This window comes from Kogia breviceps, chromosome 17 (assembly GCF_026419965.1).
Source record: "Kogia breviceps isolate mKogBre1 chromosome 17, mKogBre1 haplotype 1, whole genome shotgun sequence".
Taxonomy (NCBI): domain Eukaryota; kingdom Metazoa; phylum Chordata; class Mammalia; order Artiodactyla; family Physeteridae; genus Kogia; species Kogia breviceps.
Window position 1 is genome coordinate 75,833,678 of NC_081326.1, and position 26,006 is coordinate 75,859,683.

The following is a 26,006-nucleotide window of genomic DNA, read 5'->3' on the forward strand; positions in this document are numbered from 1 at the left end:
CCCTCCCTCGGTAGCCAGATCTGCAGGGTCACAGGCGGCTTCCATGGCTACACTGCTCAGGGGGCTATAGCATGACCCCACTTTGCAGATGTGGAAACGGGGGCTTGAGGAGAACTAAGCCATTACCCAGGGTCGCCCGGCTCCTGAGGCGAGGCCCTGGGACTGCCGAGCCTGGAACAGCAGCATTGGGCCGACCGCCACGCTCACACTGTCTCTGGGCTGCGTCCCTGGGAACAAAATCGCTGGGATGCAGCGCATCCAGCAGATCCTCAAGGCTGCGCTGTGTGACGTCGGGGGGGGGGGGGGGGGTTCTCGGCCCAGGGTGTCGCAGGCTGCCCCGCCCCTTTGGAGGACGGGACAGGGGCTCTCTCAGGTGCCACGTCCCCATCTCTTCTGCTGCGTCTCGCCCCTCATGCTGGCGCCGGGCAGGCTTCTCTAGCCCGGCTGGATGGGGTCCTGGACCTTGGCCTGCTTTGCTCTCCCCGAGGGACCTAGGACAGGACCCTGCCCCTCTCCAGCCCCGATCCCCATCTGTAGAAGGGTGCGGACCGCCCCGTCTCTGTGGAGCACATGCAGTGAGAGGGGGGAGCCTGGGGGCGGGCGGGGGGGGGGTCACACTTCTGTTGGTCACCATTCCCAGGGGGAGCCCTGCGGGCCAGAGCCCAGGTTCCTGCCCACCACGTGGCCACAGGCCAAGGAAGGCTCCACGGGGGAGGACGGGAGGCCCCCTCTTCTCTGCTCACCCTGAACCAGAGCAGAAAGGACCTGGGAAGCCACTGCTGGCTGCTCAGCCTGAAGCGGGAGGTTCTCAGTGGAAGTGGCCATGCGCTTCCCTGCCACGAAGAGGGAAGGAGGACCCGTCTCAGGCTGGGTCCAGGACTTCCCATTCTGGGTCTCTGTCCCTGCGGCTCCCTCCCTCCCTGCCTGGCTTGGGTCAGATGTCACACCCCTTCCAGATGTTTCCTAGGGAGGCTGGCCCCTCGATTCTCTGCCTGGGAACAGGCCCGGGCAAGCCTGAAAGTGTGTCCAATTAGCAGGTGTCAGAATGCATCCACAGGGGGGCTTCCCTGGTGGCGCAGTGGTTGAGAACCTGCCTGCCAATGCAGGAGACACGGGTTTGAGCCCTGGCCCGGGAGGATCCCACATGCTGCGGAGCAACTAAGCCTGTGCGCCACAACTACTGAGCCTGCGCATCGGGAGCCTGTGCTCCGCAACGGGAGAGGCCACAACAGTGAGAGGTCCGTGTACCACAACAACAACAAAAAAAAGCATCCACAGAGAAGCCACCACCAGGGCCTGGCAGGCATCGGGTGCTAACAGCTCTTTCTCGAGCTGTGAGGAGATGGTCCCCGGCTGGAGTGAAGAGGGGTCAGCGGTGTTGGATGGGATGGGGGGGTGGGGCTGAGTGTCCAGCAGGGGTGAGGTCTGCAGGCAGAGCCAGGGGAAGGGGGAGAAGGGCTCCGACCAAGGGGAGTGAAAGGCAGTGGCCTTCCCAAAGGAAGTAGAAATGAGCTACAATTCCACACACAGGGAGACCTGCTACGTATCAAGTACCCGGGCTCCATCCTCACTGGAACCCTGGCACACGCCTGGAGTCAGCAGTAACTCACCACCTGATGGGCGAGCCAGCAAGGCAGGCTCCCCTGGGAATCCTTGAGCCAGTTGGGGAACCGGGGCTCCTCAAGGCCTTTCTGGTCCCGGAGGATGAGCCGGGCCTGAAGCACACGCCGGGGGACAGAGGTGGACAGGTTTGCGGAGAGCCACCCTCACCAGAGGGCAGCAGCTGGCCGCCAGCGTGCACAGCCCAGCCCGGGCCCTCCCGGGAGAGGTGCCTTGTTAATTACCTCACCCGCATCATCTGCCGCGCAGCTGCAGTAATTGAAAAACTCACCTCCTCGGCAGCGGCGCGGCCGCCTTCAGAACTGCTGGCCCCGTTGGGAGCACTGGGGTCATTCAGGAGGCCACACTGGATTCCGAAGATGACAGATAGTTGGGCCAGGCAGGCCAATGGGCAGGGCCGGCCGCAGCTGAGCGAGGTCAGGACTGTCTCCGGCAGGAGCGGGGCCCAAACTCCGAATTCCTGGTGTCCACCTGGAGTTTCTCCCAGCCTGCAGGACCCTGGCCCCAAACGGGCTCAAGCTCCCACCTCGTCAGCCGGGCCCTTTCCTGCCTGGGGCTCAGGCCCTCCTGAGAGTGTACGGAAGGGCTCTCGACGGGGTCCGAGATCCGGGCTCCAGTCAGCGCTGGCCACTTGGTGACTTTCACGCAGCCCCTCCAAGAAGACAGCCTCAACCCCCCACCCACGGCCAAGGCCGGCCTACAGCTCCTCCCTCACACCCCCAGGCTGGACCCCCTCCAGCAAAGGGATGAGCTCCCAGCACTATGAGTTGCTCTTTCCGCCTGTCTACCTCACCTACGTGGTAAGGACAGGTACCCCAGTGCCTCCTGAAAGAAAGGCATACGGGGGTGCTCAAAGGGGAGCTGACCTATATACATGTGTTAGCATATGGTATTTGTTTTCCTCTTTCTGACTTACTTCATGCTGTATGACAGATTCTAGGTCCATCCACCCCACTACAAATAACTCAATTTCGTTTCTTTTTATTGCTGAGTAATATTCCATTGTATATATGTGCCACTGGACAGCTACATGTAAAGGAGTGAAATTAGGACACTCCCTAACACCATACACAAAAATAAACTCAAGGGCTTCCCTGGTGGCGCAGTGGTTGAGAATCCGCCTGCCGATGCAGGAGACACGGGTTCGTGCCCTGGTCCGGGAAGATCCCACATGCCGCGGAGCAACTAAGCCCGTGAGCCATGGCCGCTAGGCCTGCGCGTCCGGAGCCTGTGCTCCGCAACGGGAGAGGCCACAGCAGTGAGAGGCCCGCATACCAAAAAAAAAAAAAAAAAAAAAAAACTCAAAATGGATTAAAGACCTAAATGTAAGGCCAGACACTATCAAACTCTTAGAGGAAAACATAGGCAGAACACTCTATGACATACATCACAGCAAGATCCTTTTTGACCCACTTAATAGCGAAATGAAAATAAAAACAAAAATAAACAAATGGGACCTAATGAAACTTAAAAGCTTTTGCACAGCAAAGGAAACCATAAACAAGATGAAAAGACAGCCCTCAGAATGGGTGAAAATATTTGCAAAGGAAGCAACTGACAAAGAATTAATCTCCAAAATATACAAGCAGCTCATGCAGCTCAATATCAAAAAAAACAAACAGCCCAATCCAAAAATGGGCAGAAGACCTAAATAGACGTTTCTCCCAAGAAGATATACAGATTGCCCACAAACACATGAAAGAACACTCAACATCACTAATCATCAGAGAAATGCAAATCAAAACTGCAACGAGGTATCACCTCACACCAGTCAGAATATCCATCACCAAAAAATCTACAAACAGTAAATGCTGGAGAGGGTGTGGAGAAAAGGGAACCCTCTTGCACTGCTGGTGGGAATGTAAGTTGATACAGCCACTATGGAACAGTATGGAGGTTCCTTAAAAAACTAAAAATGGAACTACCATATGACCCAGCAATCCCACTACTGGGCACATACCCTGAGAAAACCATAAATCAAAGAGACACATGCACCCCAATATTCACTGCAGCTCTATTTACAATAGCCAGGACATGGAAGCAACCTAAATGCCCATCGACAGATGAATGGAGAACTTTATTTTTAACAGCCATACATGTCTATTAATAAACATATTAGCCAGTTAAAGAGTCTCTCCCAAAAGCAAAAAAATTTCCATGGAGAAAATTCCAGGTCTTGCCAGGAATACAAATGACTGTTGTCCAGTGTTAATTAAGACTCCGGCTCACAGCCTTCCCAGAGACAGGAGCAGCCCTGGGCCTCTGGGCTGGTGTGTCAGGCCTAATGGCCCGGCTGGGAGCCCCGAGGACCCCCTCGTCTCCCCCACCCCTGTTAGGGACGCCGCTCAGGAGGGCGGGGTGGCCCTGGCTATCTCCTCTGTCCGTCAGCAAGTCTCGCTGTTCCCACCTCCAGCTGTGGCACCACTCCGCCCGGATGGCCTGGGGGTTACAGGAAGGACACGGGGAGGGGCCCTGACCCTCGGGCTCCAACGTCAGGGGCCCGCAGAGGAGGAGCTCAGAATGAGGCAGCATGATTGATGGGCTCAGGAGGTGGAAGCTTCTCTTGGAAGCACAGAGGTGGTAGTGGCGAGAGTCCCGACACGCAGCCATGGCCAGCATGGACACACGGGGTTCCCCCTCGTCCGCCTGCCCAGTGCAGCCCACGGAGCAAGAGCCAGCCCTGCCTTTCGTGTGTCTGCTTGCAGGCGTGCTCTCAGCAGCCACCCCTCTGCCTCTCTGGGGACGCGGGGCATGTCAGGCTGAGAGTAATGCCAGCCGGTGGTGAGAAGAGCCCCCAGCTGTGGGCACTGACTCCTCGCCAGGCCCCGGCTAAGCTCTGTGGGCCTGGGGCCCTCGTGGACCTGCACAGCCGCCTGAGGGCCTGCGGGGACCCAGCAAGTGGGGGTTTGCTCCTGCAAGACTTCGGGGACCTCATGGACCTCTCGGGTGCCTGGAGCTTTCCCTCCCATGCAAGAGGAAGCGACGTGAGCTGGCGTTTTCCCCTTATTTGCTAATAAACTTTTTTTTTTTTTTTTTTGTGGTACACGGACCTCTCACTGTTGTGGCCTCTCCCGTTGCGGAGCACAGGCTCCAGACGCACAGGCTCAGCGGCCATGGCTCACGGGCCCAGCCGCTCCGCGGCACGTGGGATCCTCCCGGACTGGGGCGCGAACCCGTGTCCCCTGCATCGGCAGGCGGACTCTCAACCACTGCGCCACCAGGGAAGCCCTTTGCTAATAAACTTTTAATTGTAGACCAGTTTTAGGTTTAGAGCATCATTTACAGAGACTTCCCATGAACCCACCCTGTTACCCTCTTTAGAATCTTATGTTGGTGCCATGCGTTGATGCCTATTAAGGAGTCAAGGCTGACACGTGACTAATAACTGAAGTCTGTGCCGTGTCCAGGTTCTCACCCGTGGCCCCCCTGCCCCATCTTTCGCGGCCGTGTCTCTCTGCTCCAGGGTCCCACTCAGGGCACCAAGTTACATGTAGTCCATGTTTTCTACTATTTTCTAGGTGAAACAAAGCAAAATCTTAAATGTGCTGCTCTAGGGGTGTTGACACCAAGGCGTACCCACCGATCAAGACAGAGATCGTGTCCTATCCCCCGGGGCTCACTTAACACTCCAGGCAGTGCTACCCCTCCCCCTAGAGGGTACTGCATTGCCTGGGGGCTGTGTGTCGGGGGACCACACACTTCCCATCTTCTGTGTCTGGTGTCCTTCACGCCCAGTACGTTCATGAGTGACACCTTTGCTGCTTCAGAGCTGGGAAAAGGATTTCACTGAGAAACACAGAGAACGAAACAATGAACGCTTCTGTACACAGCACGCACACTCTCGTATTTTAATATCTCACCATTTGATCTCATTATGACCTCGCCTGACTTCCTCTCCTCCCATCACCCCCAGAAGCTGCCACTGCCCCCTGAAGTTGGTGCAAACCTGAGGAAGCACATAGTATATCTCAAACCCCTCTACCTTGGAAGGATACAAGCCACAACTGTAAGCCTTGCAGCTTCGTCCAGGAGTTTGTTATAGGCTGTGTCTGGTGAGTCTAGAGTAGGGCTTGGTCCTTACTGCAGAGTTGCAGCATTCCTGGGGTCCCCTCTTTACACAGTTGCCCATTCTCTGTATCCCTGCCCCACAGATTCCAGCAGCTTCATGTGCCTCTCAGGCTGATTTCTGCCCTGTGAACTCAGAGGGACACCTGTGTCCCGCTCAGAACCAGCTCTCCAGGCCATGGTTGGAAATTGTCCCCAGACAGCTTGCTGGGCACTCATGGGCCTCGCCTTAGAAGTCTGCCTTCTGTACATTCCTGCACTGTTGTCTGATGCCCACTGCTGAAAGGAATCATCTCCTTTATTTTGACAGGTTTTGTGATTGTTGATGTGAGAGGGTTATAGCCCTGTACCGCCTGCTCCATCATATGGTTAAACGTATGACTCCAAACCGTGAGTTTTCTAGGGCAGCATTGACTGGTTTTATTATAATCACTGAGATATAAGATTTATAAAATAAAATGTAAAAACCTTAAGAGTCCAGTTTGATGAGGTTTGACAATTGTATACAATAATTTCTAACAGCTCCAAGTTTCTGTCATACCACTTGGCATTTATTTCTCCTCCACCCTTAGGAGCAACCACTGATATGATTTCTACTGCCATCAATTAGTTGCAACTGTTCTGGGCTTCATATAAGTGGGGTCATACATTACATGCTCTCGTGTATCTGACTTTTTGTTCAACGTGTTTTGAGGACTCATTATTGTCATTGAATATATCAATAGTTTGTTTCTTTTTATTGTTGAGTAGCAACAATAGTAGACATTGCATTGTATGCATGTCTTAAAACTTTGTTATCTATACTTTAGTTAATGGACATGACAAAATAATATGTTAGATCATAACAAAATAATAAGAGACAGAGAGGGCAGGAGAGGTGAGAGCTAAGCTGCCGATGACAGAGTAGAGGTGCTGTGGTTGTGATTTCCCCAAGGTTGCATATGTGCCATGGTGGTGGGTGCAGTGGACAGGCGAGGGTGGTGGTGGACACAGGAGCCAGGTGAGGGCAGTGGTGGTGGTCTTGGCATAAACTGAGGACAATGGGGGCAGTAATGCCCGTTTGTTGAGCACGGTGACATTAGTGATGAACTGAGTGGTCCCTGCCATCAGGAGATGCTCTGGTCTCGTGGCCAGTGGACATGGCTGTCCCCTCTGTGGCCAGGCGCTGGGTGACATCTGAACTGGAGCCACTGTGAGCGAGGCGGAGAGCAGACAGGAAGAGTTGTCTGGCTCCCACTTATCCAATAAGTGAGATGCTGAGGGCACGATTCAATAAAAGTCTTGTCACTTCAGCTTGGGGCTGTGCAGGAGCTGAAAAATTGATTTCAGGAGCAGACACCTTCTTCAGGGCAGGAGTGACGCCTCTTCCTTGGCAGAGAGGGAATGGGGTTTGCATTGGATTTTGCCTGAAGACATCACACATCGCTGTCCTTGCTGGTTGTCAGTGAGCCAGGGTGCTGAGGTGGAGGAGACAAGAGAGACATCTCCCGAGCTGGCCCTGCTCCCTGCTAAGCACAGGGCAGCACAGAACTGTGCATTCACGCTCCACACTTCTCACGGGGTTGTGGAGATACACACATTCTCCCAGGGCAGTGGGGATACTTCTGTCCTGGTCACCACTCACAGACCTGCCTACACCCTCCCGGAGCCTGCACGGACAGGGAGTACTGCCATGTCTGAGGACATCCTCCAGACCAGCCAGGACTGGGCCCTCCATGTTCAAAGCCAGTGCTTAGACCCTTGTCCAAGACATGATTGATTCTACAGACAAAGGAGAAGGCGCCAGGCTGGGGCAGAGTCTCTTGCCTTTTGCAAGAGCCCCTGCTCTGGGTCTCATTTCCACCCAAGTGGGCAGCTGGGTTTGGTGACCACTGAGACCCTGAGCCTTCCTCTCATGTCTATTTATACAGAAAGGTGCTTTGCTCTGTTCAAGTGACCAGGTCAGGATCAGGGGCTGCCCTGACCTCCCTGGGCCTTGACTTGCTGCTAGGAAGCAGCGTTGTTTAGTGGTTAAGAGCCAGCCTCAGACGTCTGACAGATGCAGGTTTGAATCTGAGTGTGTTGTTTTCTAGCTGGGACCCTTGGAAAGCCACGTACCTGCTCTGAGCCTCAGTTTTCTCCTCTGTAAAATGGGGATTATCAAAGAGAACTACCTACAAATAGCCCTGCAGGCCTGGAGCGGCTGGAAATGTCCTGCAAGAGGGCTGTGCTGGGCTGTGGCCTCTGTTGATTCCCTTGTCTGGGGATATTTGAGTCTCAGTCCCAGCACCATGATGCCTGTGATCAAGGACAAGCAGTCCATGTGATCTGAGCCCTTGTCACAAAATCAGGAGTAGAGTTGGACCAGAGCCATTCTTTCCAGTACGAATTCATCCAAGGTGTGGAGTGCCCATCATTTATGAACCCCTGCCCAGGCTCTGCAGACGGTACCAAGGTGGGGTGAACCTGGGCCTTCCAAGGGGACATGTAGGTAGTGCTGACATGGGGCAGAGCTGGGAAGGACCAAGAGGTCTGAGAAGAGCTGGGATGAAAGGAAGAGTGTGAGGGAATTTCACCACAAAGAAGCTGCAAGAAACCTAGCCGGGTGGTGAGGGTGCAAAAAGTAACGACGGATGAAGCAGAAAGGATAAAAATTCTAGAAACAGGCCCTGTGTACATGGGGATTCACTGTAACAGGAGGTGTTATCTTAAATAGCAAGGACAGGAGGGGGTATTCAAAAATTTGTCTTTGGATGATTGGCAATGAAGAAAAACATTAAGTTAAATGTATACCCCATGTTATACTCAAAAATAAATTCTAGACGAATTAAAAAAAACCCTTATTTTTGAAAAAAGCATAAAGTTCTTAAAATATAAGATAATAATATGCTTTAAAAGTTTGGAGCTCAGGAAAAACCTCCAGGCAACACCTGAACCTGTAAGATATAAAGGAAAATTTTGAAATATTTGAGGTCATTAAAAAAAAGAAAGTTTTCTGTATGGGATTTTTTAAAAGTCACCATAAACAGGGTTAAAAAGACAGTAACAACCTGGAAAAAATATCTGCTAAATCTTGAAATAGAAATGATTAATATCCATAATATATAAAGAGCACCCATGAATCAACAATAAGAGGTAAATTACACAGAATGTGTGTAGTTCAGGGCAGAAGAACCCAAACTCTCAACAGGAGATTAGAGATACTCAGCTTCATCAGAAATCAGGGAAATGCAAATTAAAACAACGGTGAGATTTACAATTTTTTTACCCAATAGCGTGGGAAATGTAAAAGATTGATCATATCGGGTACCAGAGAGTGAGCGCACAGGAGGGGCACCTACATACCGCCAGTGAGAAGATAAATTAGCGCAGCCTCTTGAAAGACAAGTGACAAGATCTACCAAAATGGGATTGACCAGCAATCCCACGTCTAGTGACCTGTCACAAAGAAAAGCGTGTGAATATGCATAACATATAAAAGCACCTTTTGTGAAAACCAGAGGCCATCCAAATGCTCATCAGTAAGGGGAGGTGATCCCTCCCCATGTCCTGGGGAAATAATCAGGAAAAAGAGGCAGGCAGACCCATATCAGCTGATACAGCACCACATCAAAATGTTTTCAATGATTTGCAAAAAATCCCCTTGCGTGTGTGTGGATTTGTGTGGACAGGCCAGCTCGGCACAGGGGCTGCAGGGTGGAAGGACTCTGTCTAAGGTGAGCAGGAGGAGGGAGGAGGGTGTTCAAGAGGAACTTTTCTGTTTTGCTCTCTCTCCTCCCATTTGAGTCAAATACTTTGCTGCAAGAACCCAGGCGTGGACCCCTTGTCTAGCAGAGACCACAGAAGGGGCACAGACTCCGTGGGAGAGTGAGGGCTGTGCACCTGTGTGGGCCAGGGGACTTGTCCCTTCCCTGCAGGCCTGGTGTCCCCCAAAGGTCTAGCTGCTCCTGGCCACCCCCAACCTACCTGTGCCGGGGCCCCGGTCCATCTCTTCGTGGGGTCGCCAGGCTGGTGCTCAGAAGGTGGCTGGTCTCAGACCGAGGATGCTGCCCTCGGGCCCAGCAGTCTCTGGGCTGGATCCATGCTCAGAACAGCGGGGCTTTTTCTACAGACATGCAGACATTTGGTTATTGATCTCTGGCTATTTTCCTAGGGCTCTGCCATAACAAACTGCCACAAACTTGATGGCTTAAAAAATCAAACAACTTTATTCTCTCACAGTTCAGATGTCCAAAGTCAAGATGCCAGCAGGCCACACTCCCTCTGGATGCTCTAGAGGAGGAAGCTTCCTGGCCCTTCCCGCTTCTGGGGGCTGCCGGCGTTCCTTGGCTTGTGGTTGCGTATTTTGGGGGCTGACCGCCCACAGCCTCCTTTCCTCCAACCTTCCAGCTCTGACAGCCAGGAGCACATCCCGCTCGTCCTTCGGTTTCCTGCTCAACCAGCACAGAGCCTGGCACAGGGGGCCTCTTGAAAAGACAAGTGACAGAATCTATCAAAATGGGATCGACCAGCGATCCCACGTCTAGTGATCTGTCGCGAAGAAACGTGGCTCTCACACTGACCAGGAACAAACCAGCATCCTCTCCTCTTGAGCAGACTCTGCATTAAAACGGCAAAGTGCAAACTCCGAAGAGACCGGTGACTCACCCAGGAGGCATAACATGAGGAAGAAACAGAAACCGGGTCCAGTTTGTCCCTCTCCCCTCACCCTGGAAGGTCCTTACCGTGGAGGACGTGGCTGCCCGACCTTCAGAGGCTGGACCGTGTGTCCCGAGGTCCTTGGCATCCCTGGGAGCGGGAGGTGCTCCCTCAGCCTTCTCTGTGCCGGTGGCAGCCTCATCCCCTTAATAAGCAGCCCCAGGGCTGAGCGGGGAAACCAGATCGGATAAGACCCTTTCTCATTGCCACTTCGGTGACAAGAGGGATGTCATGTAGCGGTTCCAGTAAGAGACACCCGGAGGCCCTGGGAGGCTGCTCCCTCATCCAGGGCTCTGGCACAAGACGTGCCTCCTTCCAGACAGAGGCCCTGTCTTCAAATGCAACACTCCAGAGCCTCGGGCGCCTGCCCGGAGGAAACGCCTTGGCTTTGACTCCACGCCCCAGGAAGGAACCCGCTAAAGCCTATAGCTGAACAGGCTCCTTCCTGTACGAGTTCACAGCACTCCCGCAGGCCGGGCCTGGGATAGGAGAACTGCCGCAGGGCCGCAGAGAGCAGGCCGAGGTCGGGCAGACAGGCTCGGCTGTAAGAAGGCCCGGTCACCCTCGGGCTGGGCGTGGCAGCCGCCTGCAGGATGCCAGCGGGGCCCGTTTATGGGACGGCCACCCCGTGCAGGCGTGCGGCGTGGCCTGGGGCTCAGCCCGCTCTGGGGTGCTGGCTGTCTCACGCCTACGTGCACGTGAGCAGAGGGTCCTTAGCGAGGTTACTGGCACCCCCGCTGCCAGACGGCCAGCAAGGAACAGACCGCGGATGGGGGCCCAGGCCACACCCGCTGCCCCGGCCGGATGTCCGCCACGGCAGCCCCCGCAGAGGGGCCACAGCGCTCTGTGCCGTGCGCCTGCGGCCAGGCTGGGCTGCTCAGCGCCCCTCACAAGTCCGTGGGTAGAACCCACGGGCCCCGGGGAGATCCCCTGTTCCCAGGAACGCGGTACTGCTCCCGTGGCCCCCGACGCAGCCCTCTACGCTACCCCCACCCTGGCTCTCCCCGTCCCCGTCCCCGGAGGCTGCCCTCCCCATGCCTTCCCCGAACAGCGGAGGTGGGGAGGGGTGGGGCGAAGTAGGTGGCGGGTCCTAAACGCTGTCTTCAAACAAGACACCTCCTGACCGCCCCGCGGTGTCCTTTCTCCGATCTTTTGATCGTCCCTGTTTAGTCACCGCAGCAACTGAGGCCCTGGGAGCAGAAGCGACTTGCCCAGCACAGGCCACCAGCCTCTGCCGCAGGGACGCTGTGCTCAGCCCTCAGCGCTCTATCTGCAGGTCCTCTTGTCCCCAGCCTGTAAGATGGGCTTCAAGGCAGAGTCCCTGCAGTCAAGGCTGGAAGGTGGGGTCCAAAAGATTCCCGCCCTTCCCTGCCTGTGGCCCCGGGAGTCTCCCCGCTTCCCCGGGCTCCCCCGTCTCCCCACCTGGATGCCCCGCGGCTGGCCGAGCTCCAGAGCCCCCGGGCCTCACAGCGAGGCCGGCGGTGAATGGATTTGTCGCAGGGAAGGACAGGGCGAGACATCAGGCCCATCGGCTCCCGGCTCCCGGCTCCCGGGGCTGGTGCCAGGTCCCGGTGGACAGGAACCCGCCGGCTGGGCCAGGACGGAGGCTCGTGAGCACTGTTCTTAGAGCCAAATGGGGAGGACAAGGTAAAAAGCCCAGAAGAGAGTGTGAGAACCATGGCTGGTAGAACGGCTGCTCTCCCAGAGCGGGCGCCTGGGGCCTTCCGTGCTCTCTCCCCATTGTTTTCTCTTGTGCTTCTTGGTTTTACCAGCCTGAAATACACTAATTGGCCAGAAGTGAAAACAGAAAAAAAAAAAAAGTCTCAGTTCTGCAAAGGAAAGCAGCACCTGCGCGGGCCCCTCCAAGCCCCTCCAAGCAGAAGAGCTGTGTCCCCGCCACACGGCCGCCCAGCCGCAGGCTGGCACCGCACCCCGGGAGGCCGGAGCCTCGGGCCTGTACGCAGAGGCAGCCTCCCCGCAGCCTCCTTGAGCTCAGCTCCAGACCGTCTGAGGAAGCTCGGCTGCTCCTGCTGTCTTCCCTGTGTGCGCGCCTGGCCCGTCCTGTCCCCCGTAGCCAGCGTCCAAGGTGTTTCCCAGAGTCCCCCCCCACCCCCGCAGGACATCCATCCCTTCGCTCCTGGCTCGGTACCACGGAGAGGACACACCCGAGTCCGTGTGATCCTCAGCCCAGCGGCCACTTTCATCGGCTCCCTTCGAAAACTGAGGAGCCCCGGCCTGGCCAGGGAAGTGTCACCCCCGAGGCCACGTGGTCAGGAGGCGCCTCGGCTGGCACTCAGCCCCGCGCCGGCGCTGTTGGCCGCCGCACAGCACCGCCCTCCGAGATGCCACGTGTCAGGTGGCAGAGTGGCCCCTCTTTTGTGCCCGGGGGGGGCATCCTGCCAGCTGACCTGACCACAAAACACAGAACGGAGCCACCCCCGGACTCCCTGCATCCATCCAGGGTCTAACGTTTCTCCGACAAACCCTGAATCTCCTCCCAGGAAATTCAAAGGGGGTCAACAGAGGCCCTGAAGAAATGAGTCTCAGCGGCCTGGAGGGCTCAGGGAGCGGGAAGGAGAGAACCTGGCTCCCGAGGAAACGGGGTGGGGGCACAGAGAAGGTGCCTGAGGACAGAGCAGGAAGCAACTTGCCTGACAGCCTGGGCACCGCTCCTTGGACGGGGACTGGAGGCTCCCCGGGCATCGGGAGGAGCCGGGTTGGAGGGAGCAGTGGACGCTGGCGTCTCCTCGGGTGCGTCAGCCCAGCCCCAGTTTCCTCCTGTGGTTTGGAGCCCTGCGGCCGGCAGGGAAGCCGAGGAGGAGCTGCCAGCCCAGAGCTGCTCTCCCTGATCCGGCATGACACATGCAGCTCGGGCTGTCAAGCTGACATCCTCCATTAACGCTGCAATGCATTTTTAATACATTCCATTTTTCTTTAATTTCAGATCGTATTGGGTCTGGTAGACTCTCTCTTCATTACTGAGTTGTGCATCGTTAAGCAGTGAGAATGGTTCCCCGGAGCGAGAGGTGGCCTCCTTCCCTCTTCCAGGGGCCCCTCCCTGGGAATCTCGCTTTTGTGGCTCAGTTTAAAGGCACAGAGATGTAAAATTGCCTCCTCTAGACCCCAAATCAGCTGCTGCCCCCGCCCTCAGCCTCTTCTCTCCCAGGCCGCTCCCACCTCAGTCTGTAACCAACTCCCTCCCAGGGAGGGACTGGGCTGGGGGATGGAGGGGAGCCCTCATCTCCTGGGTGTCACTAGCCTGCTATGGCCCAGGCTCTCGCCACACATCTGACAGGGACTTCAGCGTCTGCGACACGTCTGACCACTTCTCCTGACCTGCCTCCCAGATCAGAAGGTCATGGTCAAGTTTCCACTGGGGACCCAGCCCTGAGTTGCCCCCTGTGGGAGAAACAAAGGAAGAAAATGGTTACTGTTGGCAGAGGCTTTAGGACTTAGTGGGAAACATGTGTGACCCCAGCACATGAAGCATAGTCACTCCTGAGAGAAGGGTGTGCTGGCAGGGCTGAGCAGTCAGGGCAGGCTTCTTGGAGGAGGAGGACCTGTGGGTCTTGCTCTGCTCTGCCGGCTAGATGTTCACCCACCTTGGACATGCAGCTCCCCAACAGTGGACCTCCTTCTCCACATTTCCTTTGAACAAAGGAAGGAACAAACAAATGGGCAAACACAAGGAAGGAGCAGGGGGAGGGAGGAAACAGAGCACCTAGTTCCCTGCTCTGGAGGCTCCAGGGGTGAACAGGACGAGGGCGACCGGCCTCCATCCCAACAGGGCTTGAGTCCAGCTCCTTGCTGGCCCTGCTGCCTTCAGGCCATCCTCTCCCTTCAAAATGGCTGCATCCCCGCTCCCACTCACAGAGCTCTCCTCAGCAACACCTGGGTAGGGAGCTTGGCAGAAATGCAGGCTCAGGCCTCGCCCACACCTGCAGAACAGGAATCTGCAGGTTACATTTGGGGGAGTACTGCTCTCAGACCCCAACATCTGCCTGTGAGTCTCGAGATTAATGCCCCGAGTCTCTGTCTCCTCCCAAATGGAGGCACAGTCCCCTTTGCTGAGGACCGCAGCCCAGCCGGCCCCTCTGCCTCACCTTTTGCCTCACCAGCTCCTGCTGTGGAGTGAGTCACTCACTGCCTTTCTCGCTGAGCTGCCGCCTCTGCCCAGAGCCCTCCCCAGAGCCCCAGCCTTACCAGCCCTCAAGACCCGCCCCAGTGTTTCCACTGAACCCATCCCTCTCTGGCCACAGCTGTCGGTGCCCATGACCCATTATAGCCCCTCCGCACAAAGACGAGGCCACGTCAGCATCAGGGCTCTGAATCGCCAGGCCTGCCCGTGCCCGGCAAAGAGCGGGTATCCGCTGAAGATCTGCGAAGTAAGTGGGTGAGTATTGTCTGTCCCAAGCAGCCCCTAATCTGATGGCAAGATGCAGCCCCCACTCTGGAAACTGTGGGAAGAAAGGGCACAGCCCAGCCTCCTGCAGCCTTAATCTAGTTAAGAATAGACAGCTTTATGCACGAAAGTGACTTGAGAACGGGGACGGAGAGCCAAGCGGCCAGTGCCAATGAATGCGGTGCACCCAAGGCTGAAATTAGGGGAAAAAATGTATTAACCAGGTGGCTTAAATTAAATCACAGCCACATCTTTTCGCAAATTAGGTCCCTCATTCATTTTGTTCCTCATCACATTGGAAGAGCTGCTACTACCAACGGTCCATTTTCCCTGCCTGTGAATTGGGATGTGGGTGCAAAATGAAAGAGGCCACTGGAGTCCCCAGGAGGGGCTGCGGACAGTGCAGGGCTTGTGCCTCCGAACTGGTGCCTTTTCCTTCAGTGCAGGGGTTTCCATACACCAGTTACTGAAATGAGAAAATTCGAATATGCGCAAGGTTTCCATGGAATAGAAACGGTCCTTTCTCACCTGAAATCCTTGTTTTCAGGACATTCAATGATCCAGACCTCTGCAAAAATGACTCCGCTGATTGTTGGCTAGGTGTGAGGGTCTCTCTGCACACCTGACACCCTCCCTTTGTCTCCTCCTACATTGTCTGTTTGTCCAAGGATTCTGTCCTTGACGTGGCAAGAAAAGGCGCTTCCTGCCCACATGCCCAGCCTTCTCCGCAGCTGTGGTCCCTCATTCTGTCCTCCTGCAGCACCAGCTCTTTGCAGTGACTCATACCCAGTAGATGCTGCTTCCCGGTCAGCCTCCGCAGTGCTGAGCCTTCTGCCTAGATCCCACACGTTTCCTCCCTTCGTCTGGATAATTCCCCTCATCTTTATGACTCAGCTCAAGGACCACGGGCTTCGGAAGCTCTCGCTGCTGTTTCGATGTGCTCTAATTACACTCCCGTATCAGTTTCTTCTTAGAATGAGAACCTCTCAAAGGCAGGATCCTACCAGTGACCAGAGCGTGAAAAAGAGACGTTCAGTTAATATATTCAGAGTCTAGATGCCTGGTTTTCTTCCTTTCTGGTTCTTTCTGGAGACACTTCAGAGCCATCACGGTCAAGTACTTCATTCATGGGGTCTGAGGTTGTGACTTCAAATCCCAACTCGGCCACTTGCTGTCTCTGTGACCTTGGCCACTCTCCTAGCCTCTCTGTGTTCAGTTTATCATCCTCAAAAGAGGATAAATAGCCGTACCATCCCATAGGTCACTGAGAGAATGAAATGAGATGCTGTATAGGAAGTGCTCTGTACAGTGATGGACAGGTGCCCACTTATGGAACCAATGTCAACGGAGGACCTGCAGTGACTGCCACGACCACTCCTGTTACTATTACTACCACTGCTAGTAGCAGCAGCACCAGTACTCCTAGAACATGAGATAGAGTAGTGTGAATAAATAGCTCGCCAGAGAATAGGAGATGGGATGTTAATGGTTTTACCTCTTGGGACCACCACATCAGTAGCTAAAAATAATGGAGAAAACCTGGTCATGGGATTCAAAGCACAGAGGGAGACTCAAGATTCAATATGTCAGTCTGAACCGAGGTAGGAAAACCTCCACTCCCATTTGCAACATGTAAGACATTGATTAAATTGCAAGCCCTCCCCCAGTTATAAATATATAGTAAAGCTTAAAACAAAGAGATCATTTTAAAGAGATGCACACTATATAAGAAAGAGGTTGAGGCTTGGAAGATGGAGGGAGGAGGTCCAACATGGTCTATGAGTTTCAGAAGGAGACACAGTGAATTGGAGAAGAAATATTCTCAGAGATCACGGCTGTGGATATTCTAGAACAGAGAAAGATAAAAGTTTTCAGCTAAGAGAAGCACAATTTATTCCAAGCAGGATAAATGCAAACAAGACATATTTTAATGAAATCACAAAATGTCAAAGAAAAAACCTTAAAGGCGATGAGAGAGAAGAGGTGAAGGCATATTTATGATCAACCAAAAGGGATTCCTGGAACCATATAGTAATTCATTCAAACTGCTGAGGAAAAATAATGTTCAAGCTAGAATTCTATACCCAGCCAGACTACCATGCAAGAGGGACAAAAATCAAGATTTTTCAGATATACAAGGATTGAGAGAGATTACTGATCCCAACCCTCACTGAAAGAACTAACAAATGATGTAATTCAGCAAGGAAAAAAAACCCAGAGGAAAAAGAGTTAAAATTCAGGAAACAAAAAGGGTGCATTGATTGATGAAATATGTTTGTAAATATAATTTAGTACTAACCATAAAAAAAATCCCACTAAGTTTAGATGCTTACAAAAAGGAGCCAAAATAAATCCTTACAGAATAATTAAAGAGAAGATGAGTTCAATGCTTCAGGCATGGGAAGATCTTGGTCATGCACAAGAGGAAGATGGATATTCTGAATGTCTCTATAATTTCTGGAATTTTTACATTTAATTCCGTGTTTATAACTTTAAGTACTCACTAAAATGTTTGAAATATAATTACTCATTACAAAGCCTGCTGAGACATAAAAGAGAAAGTTGTCAATCCAACAGACAGCAAAAAAAGGATCAGGGCTTCCCTGGTGGCGCAGCGGTTGAGAATCCGCCTGCCAATGCAGGGGACACGGGTTCGTGCCCCGGTCCGGGAAGATCCCACATGCCACGGAGCGGCTAGGCCCGTGAGCCATGGCCGCTGAGCCTGCGCGTCAGGAGCCTGTGCTCCGCAACGGGAGAGGCCACAACAGTGAGAGGCCCACGTACTGCAAAAAACAAAAAAATACAAAACAAAAACAAAACAAAACAAAAAGGATCAAAACAAAAAAAGGAAAACAAAGAATGGTAAAATCAAAATAAGATGATAGAAGTAAGTATAATATTATAGTAATCAATTATAATAAATGCAAATGTATTCAAAAACAGATTATAAGATTGGAATATAAATGGAATTTCTATGAATGTATATATATAGGAAAGCTAAAATAAAAGCATAGAATACTAATTATAACAAAACCATTATAACAATATTAATATCATGTGAAATTAAATTTAAGATGGTTGAACTGGAGAAGCATTTCCGTTTAAGCCAAGGATAAGGCATGACTGATGGCAACCAGTGTTGCTATTCAGCATTTCCCTGGATGCTGTAATATGTGCTGTAAAAGAAAAAATTGGATAGACAATGGAAGGAGCTAAAATTGTGGTTATTTGCAAATTACACAATTGTCCAGGAATCTGGACAACTGATTAAAGCTTAGAAGAGACATCCTCAGAGTTCCCGGATACAGTGATCAACATGTAAAAACAGAGTAGTGGAATGTAGAACCAACTTAAAAAAAAATTTTTTTTGGCTGCATTGGGTCTTCGTTGTTGTGCATGGGCTTTCTCTAGTTACAGTGAGCAGGGGCTACTCTTCGTTGCAGTGTCTTCTCTTGTTGCGGATCACGGGCTCTCGGGCACGTGGGCTTCAGTAGTTGTGGCACGTGGGCTCTAGAGTGCAGGCTCTGTAGTTGCAGCGCACGGGCTTTGTTACTCCTCAGCATGTGGGATCTTCCCAGACCAGGGCTTGAACCCGTGTCCCCTGCATTGGCAGGCATAGCATTCCCATGTGCCATAAAATAGCAAAGAAATGTGATAGAGAAAATAAATCCCATTCACAATAACGACAAAAACTGTGCTACCTAGGAATAAATGTAATAAAAGATGCACAAGAATTTTTATGAAGAAATTACAAAATTACAAAGTTTATTGAAGGGCATAATAGAAGAGCTGAATAAATAAAGAGATTTTCATGAATGGGTAGACTTAATATCATAAAAATTACAATTCTCTCCAAATTAATTAATAAATCCAATGGTATCTCAATCAAAATCCCAATAGTATTGTTAGTGAAAATTGACAAACCAATTCCACATTTCACGTGAGGGAGTAAAAGTCCAAGAATAATTTTGAAGCAAGTAAGTTTATGGATGGGGGGCTTGAATACCAGAAGTCAAGAAGTATTATGAAAACATAGAAAATAAAACTGGTGCAGCAAATTACAAATATCACAAATGGATCCGGAGAACAGCAACGAAAAAGCCCTACAGAATAGCCCTGAAACAGTATGATGCATATATGGGAATTTAATGAATTATAGAGGTTGTGTTACAAATCAGTGAAGAATGGGCGGATGGCTTAATATAGGATCTTTTCATCAGAAAAGAAAATAATTAGATTCCCTCCCTTACTCTATTCAATATAATGAATTCCACATGATTAGGGACAGAAAAGAGAATTTTTTTAAAGTCCCTAAAACTTCTTAAAAGAATTATAGGATATTCTCATTATGACCTAAGAATAAGAAATAATTTCTTAGACAAGACCCAAAGAAAGTAACACCTAAAGCAAAGACTGATGAAAGTAACTACAACAAGTGAAAAACTTTGGTACCAAATAAATAAATAAGCAAATAAACAACATAATGAAAAGACACGTGACAGCAGGCATGGAACAATTCACAGTACATAGAAAAAGCACTAGCGTCCAGATTTGTAAATAACCTGTAGCAATCAATTAGGAATAAAGTAAAATATACAACAGAAAAATGGACGATGGATGTGAACTTCAAGTCACCAAGGAGGATTCCCAGGTAGTCAACAGCAGGGAAAGGTGTATGAACTCAGTAGCACTAGGGAAATGTAAATTAAACGACAGATACCACTGCACACATTACAAAAGCAAATCAAGAGTGCGAGGGCTGATGAGGATGTGGACCCCGGGGAGGAGGCCGCTTGCTGTGAGGCAGGAAGTCATTGTTTCAGCACCGTGGACAGCAGCTCGGCAAAACTAGCGAGGGTGAAAATGTGGGCGTCCCCTCTCTCCCAGAAATTCCACTTCTATTCCTCCAGACCCAGCAAGTCCTTATTACAAACACTGTATAACACCCCTATCCTGACATGAAAATCATAGGCACTATAACCTAACCAGCACATATTGTTTTTTAAAAATCAATATAATGCCCTACCTATAATATGAAGCAGAAATAAAAGGAGAGGAATTTATAGCAGAACAGTATGTAATTCCATATATTCATACTCAGGCACAGCGAAGTGAAAGACTCAATGAAGGTGTCAAGTGCTTTTATTTTCTTAGAATGAGTAAGTCTGTATTTGAAATATTTAGCTGAATATTGTCTACACTTTGCATACAACATTCTGAAATAAGACTAAGTAAAAACACTGGCATGTAGGTGTGTGTGTGACCGCTGTCAATAGTGATGTAAGTACAGACTAGTAGAGCTGCATTGTGTGGGTGCCTAGAAGAGAGGGTGATATGCTTCACAATCCATAGGGGGTGATATTTATAAACCCTCCAATATGGTAGCACTGTTCAAAGACCATCGGTGACATGATCACCTGAAATGGTGAAGGACTCTTGGTAAAGTTCTGAATAAAACACACTTCAGTCTAAGCTCTATTTACAAGGTAGGTGCATTCCTGGAAAATTCAGCATGCATATTCAGTTTATATTCCATCCATGCAAAAATATTTTTATTCAAATATTAAATTGGGTAAACAGATTCCCCTACATGAATGCTCAGATGGGACATTTGAAAGTTGTGTGAGATGCAAAGCAGTTCTTCCTGTCCATGCTGACCCACAGATTGTAGGGTGTCTAGCACCCCTGGCTGCTAACCCCTCAATGCCATTACAGTGATTCCAAGCACTGTGAAAGCACAAAGTGGGTGATGGCAGGGGTGGCAATGCCCCACTGAGCACCAGGGGCCGAGATGTCCCTCAGGTGTGTACACAGGAGGCCATGAACTTGGCTGTTTAGTGTTTGTGACAGTGAAAGTGACCACATGTGATGGACCACTATGGTTAAAATAAGTAAACTGAGGGACATTTGCTTCCAGTAATGCTGGGCTCAGTAATTATTACCAACTTTTCTGCTAAAACTGTATAAAATACTAAAAACAACCTCTTAAAAGGATTGAACAATGGAGCAGAATAGAGAGTCCAGAAATTGACCCACACAAATAGAGTCAAGTTGAGTTTTACTAAGTGCAGAAGCATTTGCCTTTGCAATGGAGAATTTCTACAAATGGTGTTGAAACATGGACATCGATATGCAAAAATTGAATCTTGACCCTTACCTCATGTTACTACACAAAAATTAACTCAAAATGGATCACAGACATGAAAGTGAAATGTAAACGTACAAAACTTCTAGAAGAAAACATAGGAGAAAATCTTTGTGACCCTGGGTTAGTCTAGGAGTCAACAATGGTCCATAAGCCTAACTCAGTCCAAGGACAGTTTTATATGGCCTTTGAGCTAGGAACGGCTTTGCATTTTTAATTGCTTGTTAAAAAAAAAACCCACACACCAACCCCCCCCCCAAAACCAAGTATATGTGATTGAGATCAAGATCACGTGTCCACAAAGACTGTAACATTCATTATCTATCCCTTTTCAGAAATAGTTTGCCAACCCCTTAACTTGGCAAAGTTTTCTTTGACATAAGCATAATACAGAAAAGAAAAACATTAAGTCGGATTTTATCAAAACTAAAATTTTTGCTCTGTGATAGACTATTAAGAGAATGAAAATATATTTCCATGAGAGATGTATTTGCATCTAGGAGAAAGTATTTGCAAATCTTCACTTCTGACAAAGAACTTGTATCCAGGATATATAAAGAACTGTCACAATTTAATAGTAAGAAAACGAATAGATCAGTAAAATGGGCAAGAGATCTGAACAGACATTTTAGCTAAGAAAATATACTGGTGACAAATAAGCAGATGAAAATACACTGACTATCATTCACCGATAGAGATATGCAAATTAAAATGACCATAAGTTAACAATACATACCCATTAAAATATGCGTGTGTATACATATTTATCTGACAATACCAAGTCCTGACAAGGATACAGAGCACCTGGAACCCCTCATTCATCGCTGGTGGGAATGCAAATGGTACAGCAGCAACTTTGGAAACACAGTTTGGTATTTTCCTAAGAAGTCAAGTGTGCACTTATAGTATGACCCAGATATCCCGCTCCTAGGTCTTTTCCCAAGAGAAACGAAAACCTATATTTCTACGAAACCTGTACGTGAATGTTTATTGCAATCATCAAAATCTGGAAGCCCCCAAATATCCTCCATCAGGTGGAGGAAGAAACATGCTGGGTCCCTCCAAACTGCAGAGTCCTCCTCGGCGCCACACAGGAGCGAGCTGGGGGCACGTGAGAGCATGGGTGAGTCCCCAGGGCACGACGCTACTGAAGAAAGCCAAACCCCCAATGCCACCCACTCTGTGACTCCATTTATATTGCATTCTAGAAAAAAGCAAACGTAAATGATTGGAGAAGATGGTGGTTGCCGAGAGGTGGGTGTGGGGCTAGGGTTTGACCACAGAGAGGCAGGAGCAGGGAACTCTGGGGGTGGTGAGGATCCTAAAAGTGGTGAGGATTTTTCAAAACCTGTTCAACTGGACACAAAGTGTGAATGTAACTGTATGTTAAAAATAAATTTAAGCAAATGAAAATGTAGATGCTCAAACATCTGACTCATCAAATCTACTTAGAGGAATATAGAATCTTAGGGAAATCTGAAAGAGAAGTGTGCTGAGATAAACATATGGAATTTTCACTGTGGTGTTGTTTAGAGCAGGGAAAGTCAAGCATAAATCCAAATATCAGGGGTCCATTTGAACACATTCTGATACAGCTACAAGACGTTATTGAACTATATATGTAATGAATGACGTGGCCAGATTTCAAAAGGATATTTTGAACGAAAAATAAGTTTCAGAATATACACAGCAGGATAGAATGTTAATTATTACAGCTTCATAGTAAATCTTGATTTATAATTCATTCTTATGTGATTTTTTAAAAACCCCAAGGCAGTAGCATGCATTCTTCATTGACACATACATCACAGTGTTAATATAAAGACAAATGCTGGCAGTTCATCCTCACAGCTGAGAGAGGAATTTTTCTCTGGGCTTGAGGACAGCGAAGGAGACTTCAGCCTGATCAGAATTGTTCATTTCCTTCATATTTTAAATATCTGGAGCAAAAGGAGGAAATGTTAATTTGGGTGGGTGGATGTGGGTGTTTGTTTTTAACTCACTGCAAAAAGAAAAAAAAAAGGATGAGCTATCAACTATCCCCAGTTCCTTTCCTGTCAATGCAGAACTGATTTCCCTGTGTCTCTTGGCTCCAAGCCCATCCTTCCCTACTCCACTCTGTGGCCCTGGGGCTGGGATCGGCAAGAATAGTCCCCAGCCCCCTGGGCATCTGACTGCTCTTCATTTCTGCCAGTGGTAGACTGGAAGGCACAGCGGGAAGAAGGGATTCCAGAGCTCTTTGCTGGGCCTGTGGGCATCACACCAGCACAGCCAACCACGCACAGAGGCACTGGCAGAGCCAGGGTCTGAGCCCTGGCTGCTTGGAGGCCCTGCACCAGCTCTGCACCAGGAGATTCCAACACCAGCCCACAGGCACTCCTCTGAGCTCTTCTGAGCTCCACCAGCCTAGGGAACACACTGCCTCTGTAGCTACCGCGTCTGAGTCAGCTCACCGCCCTCTGTCTCTGCCGCCTCAGCCTCCCAACACCCAGGTAACCACCTCCACACCAGCTTCCCTCTGATTACCGCACCTGGATTCCGCTGATGCCCGGCCGCCACCACCTTCATGCAGGTTCTGACTTTGTCGGTTTGCACACTTTCCACACGTTCCTTACTATGCCTCTCCGGGCTTCAGGGAGCCCACCCACCTTCTGCACCAACCCGGGCTCAGCTCACCATCTTTCCTCCGCTTCTCCTGAGCCTGATGCTCCACAGACCCACACGCTTCAATTCCATAAGATCCAGTTTAGCAAAAATGTACTCACCCGGCGTAGCAGCTTAGTGGGGTTTATGGGGGCACCAGACAGGAATGCGACAGTTCTTACCTCCTGGGAACATCAGACTCACTGTGAAGACAGGCATGAAAGCAACAGCAAACAGGAATCTGTCCTACAATGAGCATGAAATGACGGATGCCTTGTGTAACCTTGTGCTTCTCTGATAGGAAGAAACCAGACTAATCCAGAGTGGATTTGCTGGGCATCCAAAGCTGAGCCCAGCCCCAAGGTTAGACACACAGAGAGCAGAGGGAGGCCAGGTCAGGGAGTGGGACAGTGTGGGAAAAGGCACAGGGGGCTGACCCAGGGGCACTGGTCCAGGGAACTCTGAGCAGCACAACCGAACAAGATCGGGGGCTGTGGGGTGAGCAGTGGGGGAGGCTGTCTGTGGGGGCCCCTGAAGAGCGCAAGCAGGGTGCCCAGAGATGAGGGAGCTCCAAAGTCCTCTAGGCTGTAAAGTGCTGTGTCACGAGGGGCTTAAAGTGCTGTGAATGAGAAAGTTATTGTGTCCAGAGACGCTCTTTGTTGCAATCTCTTGGGCTAACAAGTTGCCTTCCTGGGAAACAGGGCACTGATCAAAAAGATCAGGCTCGTGGCCCCTCCCCAACTGTCACCCTGACATCCAACTATCACAGCCTGTGGAGTTTACACCCTAAATGGTTTTACACTCACACATCTCCCCATTGTTCCCCTCCACAGCCTGAGTCACCCTTGCCTTTGACCTTGGAAACTGCAGTGGCCTGTGAACTGATCTCACTATGCCACTCTGTTCCCTCTCCCCCACTGTCCCTGGGATAAAGCTGGACCCCTTACTGTGGATCTCTGACGGAGGTACTTTGGCTTCACCTCCCTGTTGAGCTCCCCTCCCTCCACAATCTCCCTTGCTGGCCACCCTCCTGTCCCCTGCATGCCGGGCACTCTCTCCCATCCCAGGGCCCTTCAAGACTCTGAGGACCCTCATCAATTGCTGCCCCACCTGCTCCCTTCTGGCCACACCCTCCCCCTCCCTTGGATCCAAGCCCAGGTGTCTTCAAGGCCTCCTTCTCTGACCGTAAGGCAGGTCCTTCATTTGCTTTCCCAACAGATGCTGTGCCCTCCTTGGAAGGAAACTGAGTTTTCATTTTAACAAAACTCAACACTCAGTTATGATAAAAATTCTTAGAAAACTATGAATAGAGGGAACCTCCTCAATTTGATAAAGGACCTCTAAAAAAAAAAAAAAAATCTACATCTAACATTTACATCAGCCAGAATCATAATTAATGGTGAAAGAATGTGTACTATCCCCCTGATATCGGGAACAAGATGAGGATGTCCACTCTCACAACTGCTGGTCAACATGGTAGTAGAGGTCTAGCCAGAGAGATAAGATAAGAAAAGGAAACAGAGGCCATATGCATCAGAAAGAAAGAAACAAAACTGGATCTATTTGTAGACAACATGAGGTTGTAAATACAGAATCCCAAGGAATCTACTAATTTAAAAAAAAGAGAGAGAAAATGATGAAGAAGGAAAAAAACTCCTAGAACTAATATGTGTGTTCAGCAAGGTCATAAGCTACAAGATCAACATACAAAAATAAATGTATTTCTAAATATTAGCAATGAATATGTGGAAAGTGATATTAAAAATACAAAACCATGTATAATTGCTCAGAAAAATGAAGTAGGTATAAATCTAATAAAACATGTATAAGAACTGTATGCTGAAAGCCACACTATGCTGATGAAGGAAATTTTAAAAGATCTAAGTAAATGGAGCGATATACCATGTTCATGGATTGGAAGATTCAACATACTAAAGACATGAATTTTCCCCAAATTGATATGCAAGTTTAACACAATTCCTATCAAAATCACAGGAAGTTTTTTTTGTAGATATAAATAAGATGATTCTCAAATTTATATGGAAAGTCAAATATACTAGAATAACTAAAACAATTTTGAAAAAGAAGGATGAACCAGAGGAATCAGTCTACCTGATTTCAAGACTTACTGCATAGCTATGGTAATCAAGGCTGTGTGGTATTGGTAGAAGGAAGGGATGCATAGATTAATGGGACAGAGTAGAGAATCCAGAAATAGACCCTCACAAGTACGCTCAACTGATTTTTGACAGAAACACAAAAGCAATTCCATGGGGGAAGGACAATCTCTTCAACAATGGTGCTGGAGCACTTGAATATCCTCAGGCAAAAAGCAAGCAAACAAACAAAAAACCCTCAACCTTACTCCTCACACCTTACATAAATATTAAATCCAAACGGATCACAGATTTAAATGTAAAGTGCAAAACTATGAAACTTTTTGAAGAACACATA

At 49.9% G+C, this 26,006-nt stretch overlaps 1 long non-coding RNA gene across 7 annotated transcripts; it reads right to left on the reverse strand.

Annotated features, from left to right (window-relative positions):
• Window positions 1-5,454: 5,454 nt before the first annotated feature.
• On the reverse strand, window positions 5,455-23,832 carry LOC136792881 (uncharacterized). 7 transcript variants are annotated; one of them, XR_010837450.1, is made up of 4 exons: window positions 23,675-23,731; window positions 13,014-13,263; window positions 9,631-10,263; window positions 5,455-7,142 (listed from the first exon to the last, which is right to left on the reverse strand). It is a non-coding gene; the product is annotated as an uncharacterized lncRNA (long non-coding RNA). The 7 variants fall into 7 exon arrangements; XR_010837449.1 differs by lacking the exon at window positions 23,675-23,731 and having other exon boundaries at window positions 9,631-9,769; window positions 9,884-10,263; window positions 13,014-14,077; XR_010837453.1 differs by lacking the exons at window positions 13,014-13,263; window positions 23,675-23,731 and adding an exon at window positions 23,735-23,832.
• Window positions 23,833-26,006: the final 2,174 nt, after the last annotated feature.